Consider the following 6000-nt stretch of genomic DNA (forward strand, 5'->3'; position numbering starts at 1 on the left):
GCAGGTGGCATAAAAAATCTCTCACCTCGACGAACTAAATGCAACTCCGATCGGATTTTTATTTTTTACAAATCAAGACGAGCTTTTGTACCATCTTTTATTTTTTCTAAAATATTCAATACAATACCGATGATATTATCACAAATATTCTTTTCAATGTGTATTACATCCATATTATGACGAAGTAGTAACTACTTCCAATATGGTAGTTCGAAAAAGATACTTCGCTTCATCCAATTCAGCTCAGCTTCAGTATGCTTTCGCTTGTGAGTACCCGATATTTTTTTAAATTGGACATTTTTAATGACTTCAAGTTCAAAAATTTTTGCTCCACTTAACTCCTTAGGTGGTGGACGTCGGTCAAACTTACCATCAAAATATTGGTTATAATGGGTCCTCCAAGAATGATTAGCAGGAAGAAACCGTCAATGACCCATGAAATATATTTTTTATCCATACTTTAAATATAAGGAGGATGCATCCCTATTGCATATTGGACATGCAAGATATCCTTTGGTGCTCCATCCAGATAAATTTTCATATGCAGAAAAATTATTTATGGTCCATAGAATCGAAGCATGCAACTTAAAATTACTTCGACTCACAGAATCATATGTCTGTACTCCATTTTTCCATAGCTCCTTCAGATCATTGATTAAAGGTCGTAGATATACATCAATTTCATGCACTTCTAAGGTGACACATTATATACAACTAACATCACAAGCCACATGCTGTAAGAAGTACTCAGATTGCCAAAGGGATTAAATTTATCTGTTGCTAGACCAAGCTAGATATTATGCGGGTCACTCGCAAAGTGCGGATGCGTTGTATTGAAGTCTTTCCACACTAAAGAGTCGATCGGGTGGCTAAGTATGTTCTCCTCCGGAAGCCACTGCTCATAATGCCATCTCATTTCTTCAGCTATCTTGGTGGACATATATAACCTTCAAAGTCTTAGAATTAATGAAAAATATCTCAAAATCTTTTGAGGTATCTTCTTTACTTTCTTATTATCGATTTTGCATCTAGGCTCACCGCATTTCGGATATTCAATTGCTTGTTCGTTATCCTTATAAAATAATATATAGTCATTTTTGCAGGCATATATAGAAATATAGTCAAATCTCATTTTTCGCATGTATATTTTTGCTTCAGAATATGATTTCGAAAGTCTCTCTCCATCGGAAAGAGCTGCTTTAATCAATGTTAAAATTTGATCAAATGATTTCTGACTCAATCGGTTCACTATTTTAATATGAAGCAATTTTATCAAAAATTCTAACTTAAAAAATTTTATACAATTTGGATAGAGTGGCTCTCATGCATCCCTTACAAGCTTTGTAAACTGTTCAGAAGTCCCTTCTACCTCAAGTCAGATATTATGTTCATGATTAGAATTGCTTTCAGATGTAGTAGTACTCATGCATACATTTGATCAAGCACCTTGATGTAAATTATCTAACAATTCTCCTATACCACTATGTTCGACAAGTCCACCAGCATCACTATCATCTTCAGTATTGTCATCGTCGCGCACCACTTCATTCGGATCACCCTCTCCATGCCATATCTAACAAGTATACTTTTTATCCATACCATATTGTAGCAGATGCTCCTCAACAAGTATTATATGATGATATACCAAATTGACACATCTCTTATATGGATACTTTATCCGACTAGCACTGTCAGCCTTATGCCGTGCAAACTCAATAAAATCTCGAACTCCTTTTCGATATTCAGGCAAAAAAATATCTCTAGCATTCATCCAATTTTATTGATATCCATCTAACACCAAACACAAAATTATTAATAACCAAAATAAAGTTCAGTGATATTTTAGATCCCGATCTGAATTTCGGACAGAATCGCATTTGAATTCCAACCAAAATCCCGATCCGAATCCAGATCCGGATCACTTTATACAAAACAATACATATTAAAAAATACAGACTGAATAGTAACACAGAAAATATGTTACATCAATTTACTGAAATAAAAATACATGATCCTATCCATTTCAAATCATTACTAACAGATGTGGCCCTATCCCTTTCAAAAAAGTAATAATCTCATTATTGTTATTAGTGAATATTTCATCTCATTTTTATGAAAATTTCGATAGTATCTCTCCATGGTTCTCTAAGTATACGATGTGGATATGGTGCCTATGCACCCTATCCACCATATACTCGGAGAACAATAGATAGATAACTACTGAATACCACATAATGAAATAAAATATCAACTATTAATAACACTAATATTATTATTTTTTAAAAAAATCCAAATATGGGACATCCAAGATTCGATTTCGATGAAAATCGATTGTTGAACGAGAATCTATGGCTCAATGCAATTTAACTACCATCTTTGAACATGCATTCGAAGATGGATTTCTAATTTATCAAAAAAGAATCACTTTGTATTGAAATTTTTTCATCAAAAATTTTAATAGAGTTTTCTCTAAAATAAAAATATTTTTTATATTTATAATTTTAGCAGCATACAAAACAGCATATAAAATAATTAAATTGTAACAAGTAACAGCAATGTACATTATGTTAGTGAAAAAAATAATTAATTAAATAATTAAATAATTTCAATAATAATATTAAAAAATAATATGTAACAAATATAATTAATCAAATAATTAATCAAATAATATGCGTCCCCCTCCATGCCGGCCTGATCCAGCCCAGCCCGCCCCGTCCCCATCCCCGTCGGCCTCGGCCCCGTCCACGCCGGCCCGACCCCATCCCCGTCGGCCTCGGCCTGACCCGGACCCATCCCCGCAGGCCCCGACCCGACCATGAACTAACCCAGCCCAGACCCGACCTGGCCAGACCCACCCCGACTTGACCCGACCCGACCCGACCCGCCCCTCCGGACCGGCCTGGCCCGTCCCGTCGGACCGGCCCGGCCCCATCCCCGGACCCATCCTCGGAGGCCCCAGCCTGACCCGGAGCCGACTCGGCCCGATCCGACCCGACCCGCCCCTACCCGGTCCGGCCAGACCCGCCCCTTCGGACCGACCCGGCTCGATCCCCGGACCCATCCCTGGAGGCCCCGGCCCGACCCGAAACTGACCCAGCTCAGACCCGACCTGACCCGTTTCGACCCACCCTAGCCCGATCCGACCCGACCCAGCCTCGTCCTCACCTCGACCTCATCTCCATCGGCCTGGCCCCATCCGCGCCGCCCCGACCCACCTGTCCACCCAGGCCCGACCCGACCCATCCGTCCCCTTCCCCGTGCCCATCGGCCCACCCATCCCCATCCTTGTGCCCGTCGGTCGTGGCCCCACCATGCCGGCCCGACCCGGCCCACCCATCCACGCCGGCCCGATTAGGCCCCAGCACCGTCCACGCTAGCCTGGTGGCCCGACAAAAGAACAAAAAAAAAACAAAGATGGATTACCAGTGGCGAATGCAGGCGTCGCCGGCCCAGCCCCATCTCCCCCGGCCCGGCCCGTCCTCGCCGGCGTCTCCCCCATCCCCGATAGCCCACCGATGGCCCGAGAGCTCCCCCCCCCAAAAAAAATAAAGAAAGTTTACCTTATCGGCGGATGCGACTGCGACGGCGACGGCGGTGAACTCGACAGCTAGGAGAAGGGGTAGAGCAGAGAGGGGGACGCGGGGGGGGGGGAGTGCGCGAAAGCACAGTGGGGGGCATCGGGGAAGAAAATGGGTTTCAGTTGGGATTTGACGGGATGCGATATATTAGCGACGAAAATTTTTATCGTTAATAAAAATTTTCGTCGCTAATAATTTAAACAAAAAAATAAGTTACGATGAAAATTTTTTTTCATCGCTAATAATGTTATTGATGAAGTAACTATTTTTCGTCGCTAATAGTTTCCATTAAAAAAAAAATTGCTGAAAAAATTATTTCCCCCCTCAAATATTATTTGCGACAAAAATATAGGTATCGTCGCTAATAAATTTTTAATGATGGAAACTTTCCATCGCTAATAGCTCAATTTTCATCGTTAATTACATTATTAGCGACAAAAAATCTTTTTCATCACTAATAATTACTGAAAAAAAATTATTTTTTAAAAAAATTATGTTAATTTTTTTTTAAATATTGTGGCAATTTCAAAAGGTTCTAATGTTCGACAAATATAAGGATATTTAAAAATTTTGAGGAATAATATTAAAGCATACATCTTGAGATGTCCAAATTTTACATTATAGATAAGATGGAGATGGATAGAATAAAGCAATTATAAATATAATTTTTTTTTTCAGCATCTAGTTTTGCTGTTCAAGAATGTCAGCAGCAGAAGGTAATTTTCAGACATTGTTGTTCTTCTGGGATAATGATGCTGCCGTCTTTCATAACATAGCTCCACCTTAATCGGCCACGCCTACTATTAACTAAAACCTTATCAGGGATAGTGTTATTTAGCTTGGCCACTTGTTCTGTTGTTTATGCTTAATGTAGGCATTTTTCTAGGCTTCGAAACCATGAATTAGACAAAGAACCAGATCATCAATTTAGAATTTTTCAGGTTAAAATTTTGATTAGATCTCTAGTATTTTAAATTATGTATAATCAAGTGCATGTGGGTTGGATGATCCCATCTAGGCCTTGAAGTGACCAGCAAGTGCTTGTGGCTTGCAACTTTGAATTCAATTAAGTATTTATTTAGATAGTTGGGCCTAAAATTCTATAAGATGCATGAGCCAACCACCAAATATACAGAATTATAAGCTGAGCTTGGCCTATTTTACCACTATCTAGGATTGATTTTTTTGTTTCATAATATTTTGGATCCAACCATTCAAATAGATCTTAAATTGAAATCAATTAAGCCTTTATTAAAAAAATAAAAAAATTTAATAACTTTTTAATTTTATTTTTTTTTATATTACTACATATTGATCTTAATATTCTACATACTTTTTTTGTGCACATGTTATTTTTTAAAAACTACCTAATATTTATTTTTATAAATATAAAAAAATTTACTATAATATATCTAAACATCCTTCAATAGAAAAATTTTTAATGCTAATAATCTATAATTTATGAATTTTTAAAATTTTTTATTTTTTTCAAATATTAGCGACAAAAATTTTCATCGTCAATAGTAGATTATTAGAGATGAAAATTGATATTTTTTCGTCAATACTCTATTATTTATGATATAATATTTTTATCGTAAATAATTTATAATTTTTAAATTTATAATTTTTTTTATTTTTTCTCATGTATTAGTGATGAAAATTTTTTATCATAAATAATACAGCATTTGCGATGAAAATTTAGTTTTTATCGTCAATACTCTATTATTTATGATGTAATATTTTTATCATAAATAATCTATAATTTTTAAATTTTTTATTTTCTTTCACATATTAGCGATGAAATTTTTTCATTGTAAATACTGGAGTATTTATGATGAAAAATATTTTTTATCATCAATACTCTATTATTTATGATATAATATTTTTATTATAAATAATCTATAACTTTTAAATTTTTAAAATTTTTTATTTTTTTCACATATTAGAGATGAAAAATTTTTATCATAAATAATTTGATATTTGTAATAAAAATTTAATTTTTATCGCCAATACTCCATTATTTGTGACGTAATATTTTTATCATAAATAATCTTTAATTATTAATTTTTTAAAATTTTTTATTTTTTATCACATATTAATAATAAAATTTTTTTATCATAAATAATTTATATTTGTGATGAATATTTACTTTTTATTGTTAATACTCATTATTTACGATGTAATATTTTTATCATAAATAATTTATAATTTTTAAAATTTTAAATTTTTTTATTTTCTTTCAAATATTAGCGATGAAAATTTTTCATCATAAATAATGGAGTATTGGCGATGAAAAGTAAAATTTTATTGCCAAAATTAGAATATTTGTGGTGAAAAATTTTTATCATAAATAATTAGAATATAGCGATGAAGGATTCTAGGGCTGTCGAAGCCCTAGATTCAATCTATAAAAGAGCACCCT

The sequence above is a fragment of the Elaeis guineensis genome, chromosome 6 (genome assembly GCF_000442705.2).
Source record: "Elaeis guineensis isolate ETL-2024a chromosome 6, EG11, whole genome shotgun sequence".
Taxonomy (NCBI): Eukaryota; Viridiplantae; Streptophyta; class Magnoliopsida; order Arecales; family Arecaceae; genus Elaeis; species Elaeis guineensis.